The sequence below is a fragment of the Parasteatoda tepidariorum genome, chromosome 1 (assembly GCF_982258835.1).
Source record: "Parasteatoda tepidariorum strain Cologne lab strain chromosome 1, Ptep-v5.0, whole genome shotgun sequence".
Taxonomy (NCBI): domain Eukaryota; kingdom Metazoa; phylum Arthropoda; class Arachnida; order Araneae; family Theridiidae; genus Parasteatoda; species Parasteatoda tepidariorum.
The window spans coordinates 77100868-77122203 of NC_141755.1; the positions used below are offsets into that span (position 1 = coordinate 77100868).

The window sequence follows — 21336 nt, forward strand, 5'->3', positions numbered from 1 at the left end:
TCAATGAAAAACAACTGTGGTATTACTAAGAACGAAAGTCTATGATCATCGATCACATTAATAATTCGGAACTGTTTTTATTCTAATGCCATCTGCATACCACATAAAAAACGATTTTAATACTACTAAGAATAGAATTCTATGATCATCCATGGCATTAATGATTTGAGAGTGTTTTTATTTTAAGATCATCTACATAGTAAATGATACTAAGAATAGAAGTCTGTGATCCTGCATGACAATAATAATTTGAGACTGTATTTATTCTAAGATCATCTACATACTAAATACTACTAAGAATAGACATCTGTGATCCTGCATGCTATCAAATTTAGCACTTTAATTAATAAAAATTACAAACACTGAAGTCTTATACAATTCAATATCGGAAAGACTAAATTTGGAAACAACTTTTTTCCTCGTAGAATTTTGGCCAAAAGCATTCACTTAAGGCACCGACGAGATTCGAACTCGTGACCTCCTGTTTACTAGACAGGCGCTTTAACCAACTAAGCCACGGCGCCTCGAGAGAACTAAGAAAATGCATGAAAAATTTTCTTATACAGTTCAATATCGGAGAGCTAAAAGGAAAGACTAAATTTGGAAGAAAAAAAATTTCCTCATAGAATTATGGCCAAAAACATTTACTTAAGGCACCGACGAGATTCGAACTCGTGATCTCCTGTTTACTAGACAGGCGCTTTAACCAACTAAGCCACGGCGCCTCGAGAGAACTAAGAAAATGCATGAAAAATTTTCTTATACAGTTCAATATCGGAGAGCTAAAAGGAAAGACTAAATTTGGAAGAAAAAAAATTTCCTCATAGAATTATGGCCAAAAACATTTACTTAAGGCACCGACGAGATTCGAACTCGTGATCTCCTGTTTACTAGACAGGCGCTTTAACCAACTAAGCCACGGCGCCTCGAGAGAACTAAGAAAATGCCTGAAAAATTTTCTTATACAGTTCAATATCGGAGAGCTAAAAGGAAAGACTAAATTTGGAAGAAAAAAAATTTCCTCATAGAATTATGTCCAAAAACATTTACTTAAGGCACCGACGAGATTCGAACTCGTGATCTCCTGTTTACTAGACAGGCGCTATAACCAACTAAGCCACGGCGCCTCGAGAGAACTAAGAAAATGCATGAAAAATTTTCTTATACAGTTCAATATCGGAGAGCTAAAAGGAAAGACTAAATTTGGAAGAAAAAAAATTTCCTCATAGAATTATGGCCAAAAACATTTACTTAAGGCACCGACGAGATTCGAACTCGTGATCTCCTGTTTACTAGACAGGCGCTTTAACCAACTAAGCCACGGCGCCTCGAGAGAACTAAGAAAATGCATGAAAAATTTTCTTATACAGTTCAATATCGGAGAGCTAAAAGGAAAGACTAAATTTGGAAGAAAAAAAATTTCCTCATAGAATTATGGCCAAAAACATTTACTTAAGGCACCGACGAGATTCGAACTCGTGATCTCCTGTTTACTAGACAGGCGCTTTAACCAACTAAGCCACGGCGCCTCGAGAGAACTAAGAAAATGCATGAAAAATTTTCTTATACAGTTCAATATCGGAGAGCTAAAAGGAAAGACTAAATTTGGAAGAAAAAAAATTTCCTCATAGAATTATGTCCAAAAACATTTACTTAAGGCACCGACGAGATTCGAACTCGTGATCTCCTGTTTACTAGACAGGCGCTTTAACCAACTAAGCCACGGCGCCTCGAGAGAACTAAGAAAATGCATGAAAAATTTTCTTATACAGTTCAATATCGGAGAGCTAAAAGGAAAGACTAAATTTGGAAGAAAAAAAATTTCCTCATAGAATTATGTCCAAAAACATTTACTTAAGGCACCGACGAGATTCGAACTCGTGATCTCCTGTTTACTAGACAGGCGCTTTAACCAACTAAGCCACGGCGCCTCGAGAGAACTAAGAAAATGCATGAAAAATTTTCTTATACAGTTCAATATCGGAGAGCTAAAAGGAAAGACTAAATTTGGAAGAAAAAAAATTTCCTCATAGAATTATGGCCAAAAACATTTACTTAAGGCACCGACGAGATTCGAACTCGTGATCTCCTGTTTACTAGACAGGCGCTTTAACCAACTAAGCCACGGCGCCTCGAGAGAACTAAGAAAATGCATGAAAAATTTTCTTATACAGTTCAATATCGGAGAGCTAAAAGGAAAGACTAAATTTGGAAGAAAAAAAATTTCCTCATAGAATTATGGCCAAAAACATTTACTTAAGGCACCGACGAGATTCGAACTCGTGATCTCCTGTTTACTAGACAGGCGCTTTAACCAACTAAGCCACGGCGCCTCGAGAGAACTAAGAAAATGCATGAAAAATTTTCTTATACAGTTCAATATCGGAGAGCTAAAAGGAAAGACTAAATTTGGAAGAAAAAAAATTTCCTCATAGAATTATGGCCAAAAACATTTACTTAAGGCACCGACGAGATTCGAACTCGTGATCTCCTGTTTACTAGACAGGCGCTTTAACCAACTAAGCCACGGCGCCTCGAGAGAACTAAGAAAATGCATGAAAAATTTTCTTATACAGTTCAATATCGGAGAGCTAAAAGGAAAGACTAAATTTGGAAGAAAAAAAATTTCCTCATAGAATTATGTCCAAAAACATTTACTTAAGGCACCGACGAGATTCGAACTCGTGATCTCCTGTTTACTAGACAGGCGCTTTAACCAACTAAGCCACGGCGCCTCGAGAGAACTAAGAAAATGCATGAAAAATTTTCTTATACAGTTCAATATCGGAGAGCTAAAAGGAAAGACTAAATTTGGAAGAAAAAAAATTTCCTCATAGAATTATGTCCAAAAACATTTACTTAAGGCACCGACGAGATTCGAACTCGTGATCTCCTGTTTACTAGACAGGCGCTTTAACCAACTAAGCCACGGCGCCTCGAGAGAACTAAGAAAATGCATGAAAAATTTTCTTATACAGTTCAATATCGGAGAGCTAAAAGGAAAGACTAAATTTGGAAGAAAAAAAATTTCCTCATAGAATTATGGCCAAAAACATTTACTTAAGGCACCGACGAGATTCGAACTCGTGATCTCCTGTTTACTAGACAGGCGCTTTAACCAACTAAGCCACGGCGCCTCGAGAGAACTAAGAAAATGCATGAAAAATTTTCTTATACAGTTCAATATCGGAGAGCTAAAAGGAAAGACTAAATTTGGAAGAAAAAAAATTTCCTCATAGAATTATGGCCAAAAACATTTACTTAAGGCACCGACGAGATTCGAACTCGTGATCTCCTGTTTACTAGACAGGCGCTTTAACCAACTAAGCCACGGCGCCTCGAGAGAACTAAGAAAATGCATGAAAAATTTTCTTATACAGTTCAATATCGGAGAGCTAAAAGGAAAGACTAAATTTGGAAGAAAAAAAATTTCCTCATAGAATTATGGCCAAAAACATTTACTTAAGGCACCGACGAGATTCGAACTCGTAATCTCCTGTTTACTAGACAGCCGCTTTAACCAACTAAGCCACGGCGCCTCGAGAGAACTAAGAAAATGCATGAAAAATTTTCTTATACAGTTCAATATCGGAGAGCTAAAAGGAAAGACTAAATTTGGAAGAAAAAAAATTTCCTCATAGAATTATGGCCAAAAACATTTACTTAAGGCACCGACGAGATTCGAACTCGTGATCTCCTGTTTACTAGACAGGCGCTTTAACCAACTAAGCCACGGCGCCTCGAGAGAACTAAGAAAATGCATGAAAAATTTTCTTATACAGTTCAATATCGGAGAGCTAAAAGGAAAGACTAAATTTGGAAGAAAAAAAATTTCCTCATAGAATTATGGCCAAAAACATTTACTTAAGGCACCGACGAGATTCGAACTCGTGATCTCCTGTTTACTAGACAGGCGCTTTAACCAACTAAGCCACGGCGCCTCGAGAGAACTAAGAAAATGCATGAAAAATTTTCTTATACAGTTCAATATCGGAGAGCTAAAAGGAAAGACTAAATTTGGATGAAAAAAAATTTCCTCATAGAATTATGGCCAAAAACATTTACTTAAGGCACCGACGAGATTCGAACTCGTGATCTCCTGTTTACTAGACAGGCGCTTTAACCAACTAAGCCACGGCGCCTCGAGAGAACTAAGAAAATGCATGAAAAATTTTCTTATACAGTTCAATATCGGAGAGCTAAAAGGAAAGACTAAATTTGGAAGAAAAAAAATTTCCTCATAGAATTATGGCCAAAAACATTTACTTAAGGCACCGACGAGATTCGAACTCGTGATCTCCTGCTTACTAGACAGGCGCTTTAACCAACTAAGCCACGGCGCCTCGAGAGAACTAAGAAAATGCATGAAAAATTTTCTTATACAGTTCAATATCGGAGAGCTAAAAGGAAAGACTAAATTTGGAAGAAAAAAAATTTCCTCATAGAATTATGGCCAAAAACATTTACTTAAGGCACCGACGAGATTCGAACTCGTGATCTCCTGTTTACTAGACAGGCGCTTTAACCAACTAAGCCACGGCGCCTCGAGAGAACTAAGAAAATGCATGAAAAATTTTCTTATACAGTTCAATATCGGAGAGCTAATAGGAAAGACTAAATTTGGAAGAAAAAAAATTTCCTCATAGAATTATGGCCAAAAACATTTACTTAAGGCACCGACGAGATTCGAACTCGTGATCTCCTGTTTACTAGACAGGCGCTTTAACCAACTAAGCCACGGCGCCTCGAGAGAACTAAGAAAATGCATGAAAAATTTTCTTATACAGTTCAATATCGGAGAGCTAAAAGGAAAGACTAAATTTGGAAGAAAAAAAATTTCCTCATAGAATTATGGCCAAAAACATTTACTTAAGGCACCGACGAGATTCGAACTCGTGATCTCCTGTTTACTAGACAGGCGCTTTAACCAACTAAGCCACGGCGCCTCGAGAGAACTAAGAAAATGCATGAAAAATTTTCTTATACAGTTCAATATCGGAGAGCTAAAAGGAAAGACTAAATTTGGAAGAAAAAAAATTTCCTCATAGAATTATGGCCAAAAACATTTACTTAAGGCACCGACGAGATTCGAACTCGTGATCTCCTGTTTACTAGACAGGCGCTTTAACCAACTAAGCCACGGCGCCTCGTGAGAACTAAGAAAATGCATGAAAAATTTTCTTATACAGTTCAATATCGGAGAGCTAAAAGGAAAGACTAAATTTGGAAGAAAAAAATTTCCTCATAGAATTATGGCCAAAAACATTTACTTAAGGCACCGACGAGATTCGAACTCGTGATCTCCTGTTTACTAGACAGGCGCTTTAACCAACTAAGCCACGGCGCCTCGAGAGAACTAAGAAAATGCATGAAAAATTTTCTTATACAGTTCAATATCGGAGAGCTAAAAGGAAAGACTAAATTTGGAAGAAAAAAAATTTCCTCATAGAATTATGGCCAAAAACATTTACTTAAGGCACCGACGAGATTCGAACTCGTGATCTCCTGTTTACTAGACAGGCGCTTTAACCAACTAAGCCACGGCGCCTCGAGAGAACTAAGAAAATGCATGAAAAATTTTCTTAAACAGTTCAATATCGGAGAGCTAAAAGGAAAGACTAAATTTGGAAGAAAAAAAATTTCCTCATAGAATTATGGCCAAAAACATTTACTTAAGGCACCGACGAGATTCGAACTCGTGATCTCCTGTTTACTAGACAGGCGCTTTAACCAACTAAGCCACGGCGCCTCGAGAGAACTAAGAAAATGCATGAAAAATTTTCTTATACAGTTCAATATCGGAGAGCTAAAAGGAAAGACTAAATTTGGAAGAAAAAAAATTTCCTCATAGAATTATGGCCAAAAACATTTACTTAAGGCACCGACGAGATTCGAACTCGTGATCTCCTGTTTACTAGACAGGCGCTTTAACCAACTAAGCCACGGCGCCTCGAGAGAACTAAGAAAATGCATGAAAAATTTTCTTATACAGTTCAATATCGGAGAGCTAAAGGGAAAGACTAAATTTGGAAGAAAAAAAATTTCCTCATAGAATTATGGCCAAAAACATTTACTTAAGGCACCGACGAGATTCGAACTCGTGATCTCCTGTTTACTAGACAGGCGCTTTAACCAACTAAGCCACGGCGCCTCGTGAGAACTAAGAAAATGCATGAAAAATTTTCTTATACAGTTCAATATCGGAGAGCTAAAAGGAAAGACTAAATTTGGAAGAAAAAAAATTTCCTCATAGAATTATGGCCAAAAACATTTACTTAAGGCACCGACGAGATTCGAACTCGTGATCTCCTGTTTACTAGACAGGCGCTTTAACCAACTAAGCCACGGCGCCTCGAGAGAACTAAGAAAATGCATGAAAAATTTTCTTATACAGTTCAATATCGGAGAGCTAAAAGGAAAGACTAAATTTGGAAGAAAAAAAATTTCCTCATAGAATTATGGCCAAAAACATTTACTTAAGGCACCGACGAGTTTCGAACTCGTGATCTCCTGTTTACTAGACAGGCGCTTTAACCAACTAAGCCACGGCGCCTCGAGAGAACTAAGAAAATGCATGAAAAATTTTCTTATACAGTTCAATATCGGAGAGCTAAAAGGAAAGACTAAATTTGGAAGAAAAAAAATTTCCTCATAGAATTATGGCCAAAAACATTTACTTAAGGCACCGACGAGATTCGAACTCGTGATCTCCTGTTTACTAGACAGGCGCTTTAACCAACTAAGCCACGGCGCCTCGAGAGAACTAAGAAAATGCATGAAAAATTTTCTTATACAGTTCAATATCGGAGAGCTAAAAGGAAAGACTAAATTTGGAAGAAAAAAAATTTCCTCATAGAATTATGGCCAAAAACATTTACTTAAGGCACCGACGAGATTCGAACTCGTGATCTCCTGTTTACTAGACAGGCGCTTTAACCAACTAAGCCACGGCGCCTCAGGAAAAGTACGAAAATGTAAGAAAAATTTTCTTTCTGAAAACTTGATGTAAAAAAAATATTTGGAAACTATTTTTTTTTTTTTTTTCATAACCAAATTGCACTTCTTAAAGCACGAATTCGCGATTTCTTTCTTACTAAACAAGTACTTTAACCAACTAAGCTACGGGGAGGGAAAATAAAATGTATCAAATATTTTCTTATTAAAAATCAAAATCAGAATACCAAATTTGAAAACAATAGTTTTCTTACAGAATTATGGTCAAAACATTTCTCTAAGACACCGACGAGATCAGAACTCGTGATTTCCTTTTTATTAGAGAGGCTCTTTAACCAACTAGGCCACGGAACCCCAACAGAGCTTGAAAATGCATTAAATTTTTTAAATACAAATCAATATCGGAAAACTAAAAGGAAAGAATAAATTTTAATAAAATTGATTTCCTCACAGAATTATCACAAAATATTTTCTTAAGGCACCGACGAGATTCGAACTCATGATCTCCTGTTTACTAGACAGGCGCTTTAACCAACTAAGCCACGGCGCCCCGGTTGGAGACAGGATAGTATAAATTTCATTATATTAAGATTTTTAGATAATAATATTAACTAACTTTTTTCAACCATGAAATGAATGTTAAAGTGATGATGAATTATTATCAGTAACGTAATCACATCATTCTTATTACATAAATCAAATCACTTTTCTGTACCTATTTTCAGCTCAGCAAATAAGATAAGTCATGAACTTTGCGTTCCTTGCCTTATCACTAAAGATAAATTGCAATATTTATTTTTTCGTAATTCTCTTGCACATTTTGATGTAGAAAGTAAGCCGTATAATTTGCCACCGTATAATTTTCAGTTACAAAAAAATTTCAGATTAGCAGCTTAAAAAAAAATGCGAAAAAATATGCTGTGTGGAGTTTATAATATTTTTTTTTTTTAACCTAACATTATTTTAATGCGCTAAAGAAATCTGTGTTGTTGATTTGACGCAGATGGGAAACATTGTTCCTTTTACGTTTTTTTTCTTCTTTTTTTTTTGATGCTCGCATTACCTCCAAAAATATTTCTTTGAATTTTTCCTTGTAAAAAAACAGTGTAATAGTTACTAAAAAAAATCTATTTGATTATCGGAATTATTTTCATGCTAAAATATTAAATTATATTCATACTGAATTATAAGATCCAAAAAAATTATATTATATCCATATTCATACTAAATTATATTCATACTACAACATAAAATCCAAAAAAATATAGTTTGAAAAAAAAATTTTCATTCATGTTTAAAATTGTATCAATAATTAATTTTGTATATTAAAAAAATTTCCAAGACAACTGAATGTTTCTATTGGAACAAAATATCTGTAAATAAGAGCGAATTTGAAAAATTATTGGTTTGAAGTTATACACTGTTAAGAAGACGCTATATCACGTGAGAAACTCTTCCAGTCAAATTCTCTGTCATTAACATAAGTAGTTTACATTCCAAGTATAGAAAAAGTAAATCCAAGTAAGCCTAAAGTAAACGACGAATTTTCAAATGCTGAAAAAAATTTTGCTGAATTTTGAGTTATGCTATGAAGAAGTTATCCTGCAATAATTTGTTTGCACTTTTATATTTTGAAATCAATTTTGTTTTCAGTATTTGGAATTTCAATTGGTTTATTCTAAGTTTGCCTAAATTCACTTTTCTCTAAAACTTTAAATTTCGTATTTCCAATAGAGGTGAAACAGAATTTACAATGAAAAATTTCTCCCGCGATATAGCATTCTCTTAAGAGTAAGCTATCCCGAGAAAGAAACTTTACATGGCGAATTATGTTTCAATTCCACAACTAATTTAAAATTTTTAAGTTTAGAAAAATTTAGTTCAAGCAAATCTATAGAGTAAATGAAGAGTTATCAATTACTGAAACAAAATGTGAAAATGCAATTTGTAAATTTGAAGAGAATTGCGTAATCCTAAGTTATCCTCTCATAATTTGTTTTCATTTTTATATTTTTAATATTTCTTTTCAATACATGAAATTTCATAATTTACTGTAGATTAACCTGTATTTATTTTTCTCTAAACTTTATATTTCATAATACCAATGGAACAATGAAACAGAATTTGTTATGAAAAATTTCCATCGCGGTATAGCGTTCTTTTAGGAAGAGGCTATACCCTCACCCCTATAACTAATTTATAATCCCTATAACTATACCACCCCTATAACTAAGTTAAAATGTTAAGTATAGAGAAAGGTGAAATCAGTTAAATTTAGAGTAAAGCATAAAGTTCCAATTGCTGAAAAGAAGAAAAAAAAGTCAAGATGCAAACAAATTATTGGTATTTAAAAAAAAAGAAAATTCAGTATTTTAAAATTCATACCTTACTCTAGGTTTGCCTGAAACCAAATTTTCCATACTTTAAATTCTAAACTACTCATGGAGATGAAAGAGAATTTGCGATCAAACGTTTCTCCGTGGTATAGCGTTTTTTTTTTCTTCTTGGCAAAAGAATTTCAGAAAACACCCCTAAGCAAAACTGCTATTTACATTTTTCAACTCCCACATAAATCTGAAATTTATCTGATTGCTTTTTACCTCTTGAACATAACCAGCTCAAACTCACCACAGCAAGATGAGGAAAACATCACCGAAAATCATCAAATGAAAAAAAAAAGAAAAAGAGGAGGTATTGCGTCATCGCAATAATTTAACCCACTTTGTGGCCTGCTATCATTTACACTCCTTCAAAACACGAAAAAGATGAAGTAGCCTGTCCCAAGACATTCTCCATCATGAGGCTGCTTCAAAAGATGAAAGAGATACAAAAAGATAAAAAAGAAAAAGAGAAGAAAAAAAATCCATGCACCTGACATGACCTTTTTCCATACTTCGTGGACTTCTCCCTAGTTTTTTTTTATCCCTCTTTATTTTCCCTCCCTTACCTTGTTGTTGCACTTCCCTCCGGCCGTCTGCAACTTTTTATTTTTATTTTATTATTTGGAACCTCTGTGGAAATGAGGACAGAGCCGGAATAACAGAATAAAGAAGAGAAGGGGAGAGAATACCCCCCATATCTCCCCCTCCCCAAAGCACCGACTCACTTTCGTTCAACCCCCCATAACGTTCCCAAGTGCAGGAAGAGAGGGTGGATAAAAAATAAAATAAAAAAATAGAGATGCTTCTATGAAGGGAATATACCATTTTCCCTCTTTTTTTTTCCTTCCCCCTTAGACTTCCAGTTCCTGGAAAAAAATGTTCCCTTGGTTCGTTCCTTCTTTGATGTAGAACTGCCCCTCCCTAAGCTGAGGGTGTAAAATGTCTTTGGGTTAGATCGTTGACCGTTGAAGTTGTTTGGTTTTGGATTAAAAAGTAGTCAATTTTGGAAAGCAAGAAGCAACTAATAGGCTGAGAGCAAGGTCGCAACTAGAAACTTTTTCGTCCCTCAATGAAATAGATATACCACAAAAACAAATTGAAAGAAATGTTATATTCCACAAGAACAAATTGTTAAGATAAGGCGTTCTGCATTCTAATTCCTCATAAATCTATCACTACTTATCTCCCCTTCTGCTGACCAGACGAGTGGCCCTCTCGCCGTTCAAACCCCCTTCACCTAGCGTCCACCATGTAAAAGGGGGCGACCGCAAACGATTTGTAGCTTACAAATTATCAATTTGTAATTGTGGGATATCTAAACTGCTGTTTGTAGAAAATGCAACACCATGAAGGAATCATCAGAATCAAATGAAATTCGCAGCAAATGTCAATTATAGGATATTATGCAAATTAATAAAGTTTCAGAGCCATCGCGCGTGCGTGGCGCGCGCAGCGCCCTCTGAATTGATGCTGAAAGCGTATAAATAAAGTGCTGTAGCGGGACGTTGAAAATAGTCTATGATTATTTGTTAGTGGCAAACGTTTAGTGAGACCTGAGTATGCCTCCACGACGGAAGAATAAGAAATTCAAGCAACTTACGGAGTTTGAACGAGGGAGGATAATCGGCCTTCGAGAAGGAGGATTTTCCTATCGCGCAATAGCAGCTCGTATGCAGCGGAACAGTTCCACAGTGATGCGAGTTTGGAAGCAGTGGACCGACGAGCACCGAACAACTCGAAAAACAGGCACTGGACGACAGAAGGTGACGTCAGAGCGCGATGATCGACACCTGCTCCGCATGGCGGTGAATGATCGCACAGCTTCCTCCAGGCAGCTGGCAGCACATTGGTCTACTGCTACAGGTGTACAATTGTCGGCTTCGTCAATTCGTCGTCGTCTGCTGCGCCGTGGATTGCGTGCAAGGGTGCCATTATACAGGATTCCCCTCACGGCGGATCATCGACGGCTGCGTCGGCAGTGGGCTCTTGAGCACAGAGACTGGCGAGCTGATTGGCACCAAGTTGTCTTTTCAGATGAATCGCGCTTCAATTTGTGGACCCATGATGGCCGTGTTCGTGTTAGACGTTATGCCGGTCAACGCTGCCTTCCTGAGTGTATTATTGAACGACATAGTGGTCGAACACCCGGAGTTATGGTCTGGGGTGCGATTTCGTATCATGGACGATCCAATTTGATACGAATTGGGGGTAATCTCAATAGCAACAGATACGTCCGTGAAGTGCTACAGCCCGAAGTCGTTCCTTTCCTTCAAGGCATCCCTGGAGCTATCTTTCAGCAGGATAATGCACGCCCACATGTTGCGCGGACTGTTAGAGACTTCTGTTCAGCACAACGCATGCAACTTCTTCCTTGGCCTGCTTATTCGCCGGATATGTCGCCTATTGAGCACGTGTGGGATATGGTTGGTCGGCGTCTCACTCGTGATCCGCGTCCTGCAGTTTCCAAAGACGAACTTTGGTTGCGCATACAAGCGATATGGAATTCTCTTCCTCAAGCAGATATTCAACATCTGTTTGACTCCATGCCACGTCGTATAGCAGCACTTATTGCAGCGCGTGGTGGCTGCACCAAATACTGATTTCGGACGCTTAATTTGTTTCTTTTGTTTTGAAAATTTCATCATTTATTTGTATCAGTACAAGTCGTTTCTGCATTAAATTTCATTTGATTCTGATGATTCTTTCATGGTGTTGCATTTTCTACAAACAGCAGTTTATTTCACTGAGGAAAGCAAAAGCAGCCTGATGGTTGATTAAATCAAATTCGATACGTAACAGCAAATTTAGCAAAATTTTAAAATTTTGTTTTATTTTTAATGAGGAAATATAGATATTGTTAGTATCGCAACTGAAATCAAATTGAAATTATTTAGAATATAATTGCAAGTTTAGTTATATGATATTACACTGCATTAAGTATTGTATTATTGAAGCATTACGTTTACGGGATAGTTTAGTTTTGAATTAGGTGAATTGTTGCAAAAAGAAAATCGCTTACATGTATAACTTCTAATTTAGCAACTAGTTTAGACAGTGTTTTAACCCTTTAAGCAGAATTTTTATTAAAACATAGTTTTCATACTTTTTTTTTTATTATTCTGTTTCGTTTTAGGTTAAAATAAGGGGAAAATATTATATTTGGCTTTCTAATAGTTAATAAAAAAAGCCGGTGCCTTTTTCTGGGTTAAAGATAAAATCTTCCAAACATGGCTCGCTTCCAAGCAATAGTTTTTCAAATTTACATTTATTTACAGTTATTTAGAGCTAAAAGAAACATATATTCGTCATTGAAATTTCTTCAATTTAAAATATTAGTCCTTAAAACATTTTTGAATATGAATGAAAAAAAAAGCTTTTTTTCAAACTACTTTTTTCAGAATTTATATTTTAGTACTATTATAATTCCGATAATCTAACAGATTTCTTTTAGTAACAATTAGATTGTTTTTTATAATTAAAAAGTACCAAAATATATTATTGCTTGGTTTGCTTTAAAGGTATTTGTTTGTTTCATTGAGAAACTTTCCAAATATTAAATAATTGGAATTGCAATTTAATATTAAACAATTTAATATTAAACAATTTAATATTAAACAATTAAATTGTTTTTCAAAAATTAAACAAATAGAATATACGCAAAATTGAGGAGTGTTTACTATTAACACATTCTTCGTTGGTGAAATTTACCACTTAATATTAAACTATTACAATTTTATTAAAATGGCAAATTAAAATAAGTAATCTATTGCATGGCATTACATGAAGGAAGATTTGAATTTTCAGGAGGGCAAAAAGGGTGGTAGACTGTTCCTTAGGAAGAGTAAAATGAGGCGCTATAGAAGAACGAAAAGTTTTGAAAATATGCAGAGCATATGTTCATGTTCATTTTGAAAAGCTGGAAAAGGGGGGTGCCAAACCCCAAACATAAATTTAGACCCGAAGCACGGAAATCTCTATTTCCGTATCCCGACCAGGATATACATTATTTTTATTTTACAAAAGATGGCTCAACGAAACTCTAAAACATAAACAGCTACTATGTTAACGAATGTTTAGCAAGAGCAGAGTAAAAAAAAAAAAAGGTTTTAAAAACTTCATAAATTAGTTTAAATTTTTGTAGCGTGATACAAAAAAATTTTTTTGAGTTGTTGCGGAGTAATTTTAAAGCTTAAAATGAATAATAATTTTATAGAAAATCAAACACGATAATATAAATTATAATATTGAAGCTTCCTTGTTCACAAGCGGCTCTTTGAAGGATTATTTGTGGCTCTCGATAAATAAATGTACCCGAGTTCCCTTTTCATTTTTGTGCTACTATATTTTAAAAAATTGTTATCGTTCCGTATGTGTTTCAAAATGTCTTTTAAATTACTGAAAACAAATATGAAAGGCTAAGTGCAACGTTGTTGAATTCAAGGTGAGTTTTCCCTGCTCAATATACAGGGTGTCCCAAAAGGTCGTTTACAAACTTAACTTGCTGGTCTGTCATATCCTGATGAACAAGATTTACATAGGAACTTGTGTCCGAAAATTAAAACTGAGACCGCTAGAGGGCGATAAGTGCAGGTTTGGATGAGGAGAAAAAAAATGATATCGATAGCGGTGTTAATATGATTTTTATTATAAAACATCATTACATCACAGCAAATGCTCAAAATTCCTTCCATTCGCCACAATGCACGTTTCACAGCGTCGGCGCATGGATTCACGAACCCGTTCAAATTGGCCAGGAGTGTCACGGACACGTGCTGCCGCTTCCGTGATCCTGGCGATAAGATCCATGTCCGATGTTACAGGTGTCTCGTACACTATGGACTTCATGTGTCCCCACAGGTAGAAATCCAGGGGAGTCAGATCGGAGGATTGCGGCGGCCATGGGACTGGTCCGCCCCTACCGATCCAGCGATTAGGATAAATCCTATCAAGGTATTCTCGAACAGCGTAGCTAAAGTGGGCAGGCACTCCATCATGCTGAAACCAGATGTTTCGGCGTGTAGCGGCTGGAACGTCACCCATCAGATCCGGCAAAACTCTTTCTAAAAAAATGCGATAGGTATTTCCGTCGAGGCGTTCAGGTAGAAGGTAAGGGCTAATCAACATGTCACCGATAATACCAGTCCAAACGTTTACGCTGAAACGTTGTTGATGTGCATGGGCACGTGTACATCTTGGGTTTTCATGCGCCCATACGTACATGTTGTGCAGGTTCACGACACCATCCCGTGTAAAGCAGGATTCATCAGAAAACAAAATCCATGATGGAAAATCTGGCTGTGCGACCCGCTGTTGCAAATACCAGCGTGAGAATGCAATGCGTTTGGGATAATCGTCAGCGCACAATGCCTGTACTTTTTGGAAGTGGTAAGGGTGTTGCATGTCATCGTGCAGTATGCGCATTATGGTGGAACGAGCTACACCCAAGACACGTTCGCCTTCTCGAAGACTTCTTTCCGGGTTGATGGCATATTCCTGTAGCACGGTTTCCTCTACGACAGGTGAGCGTGTAGCACGTTCTCGACCGATGTGGCTACGTGCTACGAAAGCACATGATTCACATAATCTGCGGTGTAATCGTCCAAACAGAACATGACTTGGCTGACGTCTGTTTGGGAAGCACTCAAGGTACGTCCGTGCCGCGGCTCGTCCATTTCCATCAGCGGCGCCGTATACGTAATGCATGTCGGCCATTTCTGCGTTACTAAACTCATTCATCCTTCTCCTTCAACGTCCACGCCTGAAATGATTGTTTTTCCCACTCTCCCGTTTTCGTGCAATTATCGCCCTCTAGCGGTTGCAGTTTTAATTTTCGGACACAAGTTCCTATGTAAATGTTGTTCATCATGATATGACAGACCAGCATGTTAAGTTTGTAAACGACCTTTTGGGACACCCTGTAATTGTGAGATAAAACGCATCGGGAGAATTAGAATTAATAGAGATGCAAGAAGATCAAGCTCTACAGTTAAAATATAAGTCGACGTCGATTACTGAATTTTGGAAATTTGTACCAGAATCGAAGTATCCTGAATTAAAAAAGGCTGCTTGTCGAATTATTTCAATATTCGGGACAACGTACATATGTGAATCATTTTATTCTTCTTTAAAATTCGTGAAATCCAAACACCGATCAGTATTAACTAACCACCATCTCAAAGAATTACTGAGAAGTGCTGTCACCAATTATTCACAAAATTTCAAAGAATTATCAAGAGCAGTAAAATAAATGTGTTTATTACTTAAATTCAATACACATATTTTGTACTTTTACTTATATGTTTTCAATAAATATAATTTACATAAAAAATAAATTTTTAATACCTTTTTTGCATACCTTTTAAATTACGTAGTTAATTGCGGCTCGCGAAAAATTTCAAGTTTTGAAAAATGGCTCGATTATCAAGGAGCTTGGCCACCCCTGATATATTATTTAATTTTTTTTAATTAATATAAATTGTCTGAAAAATTTAAAAAAAATAAACAATTTATAGACATCGTTTATTTGTAAAATGATGAAGATTATTGCATACCAAGATATTTACGAAAAAAATCTGATTTCTTTTTAGTTTAATGTTTTTTTACGAAATCATCTTTCAGACTCCTACCCTGTGCCCTTATGCATTATGTGCAAATATCTATTTAGTTACATAAATTCGGCATTTTGAAGGAACTACGATTTTGTATCAAACTTATATTTATTGTTAGTAGTAATTATTTATTGCTGTATAAATACAGTATACTATACAGTACGTTACAGTATACTTTTTATTTCATGCAATATACTATACAGTATGTTACAGTATACATTTCAATTAATGCGGTATACTATGCAGTATATACCTTAATTAATAGTCAATAGTAATTATTTAAGGAGGAAATAGGTAATGAATTCCTATTAGAAAGCAAACATTCGATCACTTTTTCTATTTCCTGCTTAAACCATACACTTTTAAATTTTTTCTTCCCAATTAAACCTTCTACTTTAAAAATAAAATTATTTTTAACAAGTATTCCTTAAACAAGCAATATAAAAAATTTTTAAAGTCAATTCCTGCTTAGGTAAACGAAGAAATTTTTTATTTAATTTGTTATAATACAAATAAAATACAAATTATAACGATTGTGAACTAATAGTAGGAATTGTAAAATTAATTAATTAAATTTAATTAATGAATTATTATTTGAAAAAAACTGTCAAATGTCATCCACTACAGGTTTTAAAAGAATGTTTTTGAACTTAAGTGGATGAATAAAAAGTATTTTATTAACGATTGAAAATTTGAACAAGATATCCCCTATGTATATCCAAGATATCTCCCTATATATATATATATATATATATAGGGAACTAATAGTAGGAGTACGAGTAATAAATACGAGGAGTAATAAATACGATTTCAAGGATACAACTTTAAAAATAAATAAATAAAAGTCATAACAATTGCTTTTCAATCTTAAAAAGTAGACTTCCAGAATATCACCCAATCATCTAACAGAAATTTCGCAAGCGAAACATATATATCTTTTTGGGAGGGACCCACAGTTACGTATTCTATCAAAACAGTCCGAAACCTGGGGATTTCTGGAATTCCATCAACAAACTAACTGAACTGACCTCACCCTTAGGAGTCAAGGAAGGAGGGGCGACCTTGAACCTTGAACTCCGTACCTTTTTAAGAGTCCCCCCCCTCCCTTGTTTACGTTTGTTGTTTGTGCCGCAGACAGACCATATGGCATTTCTGGAATCGACTATACCTGGAAATTCATTGTAAAGTAGGGATTGCACACATTGGTGGCAAGACTCATAATAGAAGCAGAAATAAGCGCGGAATATCGTTGAGCCATTGACAAATATGCAATGATGTCACCTATACTAATCATATTTGTTTAATTCAAAACATAAATTTTAAAAAATTAATTAATAATCATTGGTAGTAACAATGATGTTAATTAATAAAATGTATAATATCGAGAAACTTAATTAATTTAAAACTGAATTAAATTGGGAATCGAATTAAATATTCCATTCTCTTTACCAGTTCCTTTGTCGTTTGACACGAAATTTAGAGACTAAAGTGTGTATTTTGAGAATATAGTGTTAAAGTTTGTTTAGTGCTTTTTTTAATATTGTTCAAGTTGTTTATTTGAATTCAACTGGACGGTCAAAACGAGGTGCTTTTTTTATTTTAAAATTTCCATATTTAAACTTGGCATGCCAATCGCGAGCTTTTTTTTTTTTTTTTGGCAGCTATGGCACCTTCTCCATGCTAAACACAAATGTTACGAGCAGCTTTTGCAACCCTGGAACTTAGAAAAAGAATAAAAGATCGAAAATATAAATTAACAGAAAAAAAAAACATTATTCCTGTAGATAGAATGAAACATATTCTTTCCGATAGTCTATAGACATTATGGCAAAATCATTTAATGATATGCAAATGCTGAATTTATGTACAACTCAACAATTCAATAACCAATTAGAATACTTGCCTGATATTGGGTCATGATGCTCGTACTATTATTTGACTACAAATATGTAATTTTTATTATATGTATCACAAAGTACAATTTTAAATTATCAATGGCTCTTGATGAAAAAGGTTTTCTACTCGAAAAAAAAAAGAAGCTTTTTTTTGCGTATTAAATTCGCCCCAAATGCGAAATTTCAAAAGAATGTATCGACTTATTTACTAGGTTGCAGCTTGACTTCTAAAAACAAGTTGATTTTTTTCAAAAAAAAAAAAAAATCTATATTCTTAAATAATATAATTAAGTAAAACTTAAAATTTAATACTAATTGGAATTTTTTAAATTATACTGTTAAATATAAGGTGCATTAATCTTAAAATATAGTAATAAATGTTATTTAAAAAGTACTTTTTTTTAAACTGATACTTATCCTATTATCCAGGTAATATGCTGTTGCCCTATTATCAAGGTATAAGTAGTATAACGCCTATTATCAAGGTATGCATAGTATAACACCTATTATCAAGGTATACGTTGTTCAAAAACAAGGTAGGATTCTGTTTCCATTTCTATATTTGTTTCTCAAGTTTCAAAATATAATTTTAATTTAATTCAAATAAAAGATTAAATACTTTCAATTTAAATTTCATTTTAATTTAAATCATGAAAATAAACTGCTGTTTGTAGAAAATGCAACACCATGAAAGAATCATCAGAATCAAATGAAATTTAATGCAGAAACGACTTGTACTGATACAAATAAATGATGAAATTTTCAAAACAAAAGAAACAAATTAAGCGTCCGAAATCAGTATTTGGTGCAGCCACCACGCGCTGCAATAAGTGCTGCTATACGACGTGGCATGGAGTCAAACAGATGTTGAATATCTGCTTGAGGAAGAGAATTCCATATCGCTTGTATGCGCAACCAAAGTTCGTCTTTGGAAACTGCAGGACGCGGATCACGAGTGAGACGCCGACCAACCATATCCCACACGTGCTCAATAGGCGACATATCCGGCGAATAAGCAGGCCAAGGAAGAAGTTGCATGCGTTGTGCTGAACAGAAGTCTCTAACAGTCCGCGCAACATGTGGGCGTGCATTATCCTGCTGAAAGATAGCTCCAGGGATGCCTTGAAGGAAAGGAACGACTTCGGGCTGTAGCACTTCACGGACGTATCTGTTGCTATTGAGATTACCCTCAATTCGTATCAAATTGGATCGTCCATGATACGAAATCGCACCCCAGACCATAACTCCGGGTGTTCGACCACTATGTCGTTCAATAATACACTCAGGAAGGCAGCGTTGACCGGCATAACGTCTAACACGAACACGGCCATCATGGGTCCACAAATTGAAGCGTGATTCATCTGAAAAGACAACTTGGTGCCAATCAGCTCGCCAGTCTCTGTGCTCAAGAGCCCACTGCCGACGCAGCCGTCGATGATCCGCCGTGAGGGGAATCCTGTATAATGGCACCCTTGCACGCAATCCACGGCGCAGCAGACGACGACGAATTGACGAAGCCGACAATTGTACACCTGTAGCAGTAGACCAATGTGCTGCCAGCTGCCTGGAGGAAGCTGTGCGATCATTCACCGCCATGCGGAGCAGGTGTCGATCATCGCGCTCTGACGTCACCTTCTGTCGTCCAGTGCCTGTTTTTCGAGTTGTTCGGTGCTCGTCGGTCCACTGCTTCCAAACTCGCATCACTGTGGAACTGTTCCGCTGCATACGAGCTGCTATTGCGCGATAGGAAAATCCTCCTTCTCGAAGGCCGATTATCCTCCCTCGTTCAAACTCCGTAAGTTGCTTGAATTTCTTATTCTTCCGTCGTGGAGGCATACTCAGGTCTCACTAAACGTTTGCCACTAACAAATAATCATAGACTATTTTCAACGTCCCGCTACAGCACTTTATTTATACGCTTTCAGCATCAATTCAGAGGGCGCTGCGTGCGCCACGCACGCGCGATGGCTCTGAAACTTTATTAATTTGCATAATATCCTATAATTGACATTTGCTGCGAATTTCATTTGATTCTGATGATTCCTTCATGGTGTTGCATTTTCTACAAACAGCAGTTTATATGATTCAAACCACGATGGTAAACCTCAAACCTTTTAATACAGACCGTTTTGGTTGTTCCGAAATAAAGTCCGAAAAATATATCATTTTTAACCTTCAACTTATTATGAAAATTAAAAATGTAATTCTTAATCGTTTAAACATGTTTTAGCAAGTTTAGTGTAATGGTTAATTCCAAGGTAGAACTTGTTTGAATACAGGTTTGTTCATTGCCTGAATTTAGTTAGACGGAGCACTAAATCTAGTGATCCAGGCGACACAAATAAACAAATAAAATATAAATAAAATACTTAATGGTTACGTTACGTAACAAATTAAATTTTGACTTAAAGAAGAGTGTTCTAGTTGATATTTTAATATTGGAAAAATCATTTTTTTTATTGTTTGGGATGTCTTCTTGTGGGGGGGGGGGCTTACATTTGTTTTGTAAGTACGATATACTTGGAAAGCTTAATTTTGTTGTTTTAAAGAACGGTATTGTGTCTTTAAAATTACTCAGTATAATACAATAATTACCTTTGAATAAATAAAAAAACTATTTGTTTCAAATTTACTAAATTATTTTAAATGTTTTCGTGTAAACTAATATTATAATAGAGAAGTAAATATTCCAAAGTGATTATAAAGAAAATCTCTAATTTATGAAAATATAACTGGTTTAGTTTTTAAATTCTCAGCGAATTTTTAAAGATAATTCAGAAGACAATAATAACTTTTAAAGATGATATATCATACTTTTTTATTTTAAAGCTAACATCTCATTTTATAAATTGGTTATGTTTGTCCGGGTAGCACCAGAACTAATGGCCACTGTAAATGTAAGACATGTAAACATAACACTATGTAAACAATAGTAGTTGAAGCTGACAGCTTCAACCATTGTTTACATAGAGGGCGTTACCAACCTAATAACAGAAGTAACATTGCCTTTGTAGCATTTATTTGTAGCATTTATTTCTAACATATTGAGACAGCCTTACGTGTTACAGTTAAGATACTGATCTAGTTCAGCCTTGATCGATACTAACAACAAAAAAAATTTAGCAAATAAAAAAATTCATTGTTGCTTTCAGAAAAACAGGTGTTCAATTTTTAATCAACAGTAAAAAATTGCTCGCATATTTTAGTTCGAAAATAATCAAATTCCAAAAACAATCTTCTTTAATCAAATTTACCATCAAAGAATTCTCTTCTTATTAGTACTTAATTTAATGAAATTTCCATGGAATCGAAATAAGGTATCTTTGAAAATAAGATTCGCTATCTTATAATGTCGAGGAAGGAATATAAATTAAACAAATAGTGTTCTATTTCACAACGCAGTTTATGTTTGTGCAAAACTTTCTTTTCAAAGAAGAAAATTTTTATTTTTTATTTTAACATTACTTTTAGAAAAATCTAAAGATACAAAGGATTTCC

At 35.3% G+C, this 21336-nt stretch overlaps 33 non-coding genes across 33 annotated transcripts; all 33 read right to left on the reverse strand.

Annotated features, from left to right (window-relative positions):
* Positions 1 to 450: 450 nt before the first annotated feature.
* TRNAT-AGU (transfer RNA threonine (anticodon AGU)) lies at positions 451 to 524 on the reverse strand. The gene has a single exon. It is a non-coding gene; the product is annotated as a tRNA-Thr (tRNA).
* A 127-nt stretch (positions 525 to 651) lies between these two features.
* On the reverse strand, positions 652 to 725 carry TRNAT-AGU (transfer RNA threonine (anticodon AGU)). The gene has a single exon. It is a non-coding gene; the product is annotated as a tRNA-Thr (tRNA).
* A 127-nt stretch (positions 726 to 852) lies between these two features.
* Positions 853 to 926, reverse strand: TRNAT-AGU (transfer RNA threonine (anticodon AGU)). The gene has a single exon. It is a non-coding gene; the product is annotated as a tRNA-Thr (tRNA).
* A 127-nt stretch (positions 927 to 1053) lies between these two features.
* TRNAT-AGU (transfer RNA threonine (anticodon AGU)) lies at positions 1054 to 1127 on the reverse strand. Its single transcript has one exon. It is a non-coding gene; the product is annotated as a tRNA-Thr (tRNA).
* Positions 1128 to 1254: 127 nt separating this feature from the next.
* On the reverse strand, positions 1255 to 1328 carry TRNAT-AGU (transfer RNA threonine (anticodon AGU)). Its single transcript has one exon. It is a non-coding gene; the product is annotated as a tRNA-Thr (tRNA).
* Positions 1329 to 1455: 127 nt separating this feature from the next.
* Positions 1456 to 1529, reverse strand: TRNAT-AGU (transfer RNA threonine (anticodon AGU)). The gene has a single exon. It is a non-coding gene; the product is annotated as a tRNA-Thr (tRNA).
* Positions 1530 to 1656: 127 nt separating this feature from the next.
* TRNAT-AGU (transfer RNA threonine (anticodon AGU)) lies at positions 1657 to 1730 on the reverse strand. The gene has a single exon. It is a non-coding gene; the product is annotated as a tRNA-Thr (tRNA).
* A 127-nt stretch (positions 1731 to 1857) lies between these two features.
* TRNAT-AGU (transfer RNA threonine (anticodon AGU)) lies at positions 1858 to 1931 on the reverse strand. Its single transcript has one exon. It is a non-coding gene; the product is annotated as a tRNA-Thr (tRNA).
* A 127-nt stretch (positions 1932 to 2058) lies between these two features.
* Positions 2059 to 2132, reverse strand: TRNAT-AGU (transfer RNA threonine (anticodon AGU)). The gene has a single exon. It is a non-coding gene; the product is annotated as a tRNA-Thr (tRNA).
* A 127-nt stretch (positions 2133 to 2259) lies between these two features.
* On the reverse strand, positions 2260 to 2333 carry TRNAT-AGU (transfer RNA threonine (anticodon AGU)). The gene has a single exon. It is a non-coding gene; the product is annotated as a tRNA-Thr (tRNA).
* A 127-nt stretch (positions 2334 to 2460) lies between these two features.
* Positions 2461 to 2534, reverse strand: TRNAT-AGU (transfer RNA threonine (anticodon AGU)). Its single transcript has one exon. It is a non-coding gene; the product is annotated as a tRNA-Thr (tRNA).
* A 127-nt stretch (positions 2535 to 2661) lies between these two features.
* On the reverse strand, positions 2662 to 2735 carry TRNAT-AGU (transfer RNA threonine (anticodon AGU)). Its single transcript has one exon. It is a non-coding gene; the product is annotated as a tRNA-Thr (tRNA).
* A 127-nt stretch (positions 2736 to 2862) lies between these two features.
* Positions 2863 to 2936, reverse strand: TRNAT-AGU (transfer RNA threonine (anticodon AGU)). The gene has a single exon. It is a non-coding gene; the product is annotated as a tRNA-Thr (tRNA).
* Positions 2937 to 3063: 127 nt separating this feature from the next.
* Positions 3064 to 3137, reverse strand: TRNAT-AGU (transfer RNA threonine (anticodon AGU)). Its single transcript has one exon. It is a non-coding gene; the product is annotated as a tRNA-Thr (tRNA).
* A 127-nt stretch (positions 3138 to 3264) lies between these two features.
* Positions 3265 to 3338, reverse strand: TRNAT-AGU (transfer RNA threonine (anticodon AGU)). Its single transcript has one exon. It is a non-coding gene; the product is annotated as a tRNA-Thr (tRNA).
* A 328-nt stretch (positions 3339 to 3666) lies between these two features.
* On the reverse strand, positions 3667 to 3740 carry TRNAT-AGU (transfer RNA threonine (anticodon AGU)). The gene has a single exon. It is a non-coding gene; the product is annotated as a tRNA-Thr (tRNA).
* Positions 3741 to 3867: 127 nt separating this feature from the next.
* Positions 3868 to 3941, reverse strand: TRNAT-AGU (transfer RNA threonine (anticodon AGU)). The gene has a single exon. It is a non-coding gene; the product is annotated as a tRNA-Thr (tRNA).
* A 127-nt stretch (positions 3942 to 4068) lies between these two features.
* TRNAT-AGU (transfer RNA threonine (anticodon AGU)) lies at positions 4069 to 4142 on the reverse strand. The gene has a single exon. It is a non-coding gene; the product is annotated as a tRNA-Thr (tRNA).
* Positions 4143 to 4269: 127 nt separating this feature from the next.
* Positions 4270 to 4343, reverse strand: TRNAT-AGU (transfer RNA threonine (anticodon AGU)). The gene has a single exon. It is a non-coding gene; the product is annotated as a tRNA-Thr (tRNA).
* Positions 4344 to 4470: 127 nt separating this feature from the next.
* On the reverse strand, positions 4471 to 4544 carry TRNAT-AGU (transfer RNA threonine (anticodon AGU)). The gene has a single exon. It is a non-coding gene; the product is annotated as a tRNA-Thr (tRNA).
* A 127-nt stretch (positions 4545 to 4671) lies between these two features.
* On the reverse strand, positions 4672 to 4745 carry TRNAT-AGU (transfer RNA threonine (anticodon AGU)). Its single transcript has one exon. It is a non-coding gene; the product is annotated as a tRNA-Thr (tRNA).
* A 127-nt stretch (positions 4746 to 4872) lies between these two features.
* TRNAT-AGU (transfer RNA threonine (anticodon AGU)) lies at positions 4873 to 4946 on the reverse strand. The gene has a single exon. It is a non-coding gene; the product is annotated as a tRNA-Thr (tRNA).
* Positions 4947 to 5073: 127 nt separating this feature from the next.
* Positions 5074 to 5147, reverse strand: TRNAT-AGU (transfer RNA threonine (anticodon AGU)). Its single transcript has one exon. It is a non-coding gene; the product is annotated as a tRNA-Thr (tRNA).
* A 126-nt stretch (positions 5148 to 5273) lies between these two features.
* Positions 5274 to 5347, reverse strand: TRNAT-AGU (transfer RNA threonine (anticodon AGU)). Its single transcript has one exon. It is a non-coding gene; the product is annotated as a tRNA-Thr (tRNA).
* A 127-nt stretch (positions 5348 to 5474) lies between these two features.
* Positions 5475 to 5548, reverse strand: TRNAT-AGU (transfer RNA threonine (anticodon AGU)). The gene has a single exon. It is a non-coding gene; the product is annotated as a tRNA-Thr (tRNA).
* A 127-nt stretch (positions 5549 to 5675) lies between these two features.
* TRNAT-AGU (transfer RNA threonine (anticodon AGU)) lies at positions 5676 to 5749 on the reverse strand. The gene has a single exon. It is a non-coding gene; the product is annotated as a tRNA-Thr (tRNA).
* A 127-nt stretch (positions 5750 to 5876) lies between these two features.
* Positions 5877 to 5950, reverse strand: TRNAT-AGU (transfer RNA threonine (anticodon AGU)). The gene has a single exon. It is a non-coding gene; the product is annotated as a tRNA-Thr (tRNA).
* Positions 5951 to 6077: 127 nt separating this feature from the next.
* Positions 6078 to 6151, reverse strand: TRNAT-AGU (transfer RNA threonine (anticodon AGU)). The gene has a single exon. It is a non-coding gene; the product is annotated as a tRNA-Thr (tRNA).
* Positions 6152 to 6278: 127 nt separating this feature from the next.
* On the reverse strand, positions 6279 to 6352 carry TRNAT-AGU (transfer RNA threonine (anticodon AGU)). Its single transcript has one exon. It is a non-coding gene; the product is annotated as a tRNA-Thr (tRNA).
* Positions 6353 to 6479: 127 nt separating this feature from the next.
* Positions 6480 to 6553, reverse strand: TRNAT-AGU (transfer RNA threonine (anticodon AGU)). Its single transcript has one exon. It is a non-coding gene; the product is annotated as a tRNA-Thr (tRNA).
* A 127-nt stretch (positions 6554 to 6680) lies between these two features.
* TRNAT-AGU (transfer RNA threonine (anticodon AGU)) lies at positions 6681 to 6754 on the reverse strand. The gene has a single exon. It is a non-coding gene; the product is annotated as a tRNA-Thr (tRNA).
* Positions 6755 to 6881: 127 nt separating this feature from the next.
* On the reverse strand, positions 6882 to 6955 carry TRNAT-AGU (transfer RNA threonine (anticodon AGU)). Its single transcript has one exon. It is a non-coding gene; the product is annotated as a tRNA-Thr (tRNA).
* Positions 6956 to 7430: 475 nt separating this feature from the next.
* Positions 7431 to 7504, reverse strand: TRNAT-AGU (transfer RNA threonine (anticodon AGU)). Its single transcript has one exon. It is a non-coding gene; the product is annotated as a tRNA-Thr (tRNA).
* Between the last annotated feature and the right edge of the window lie 13832 nt (positions 7505 to 21336).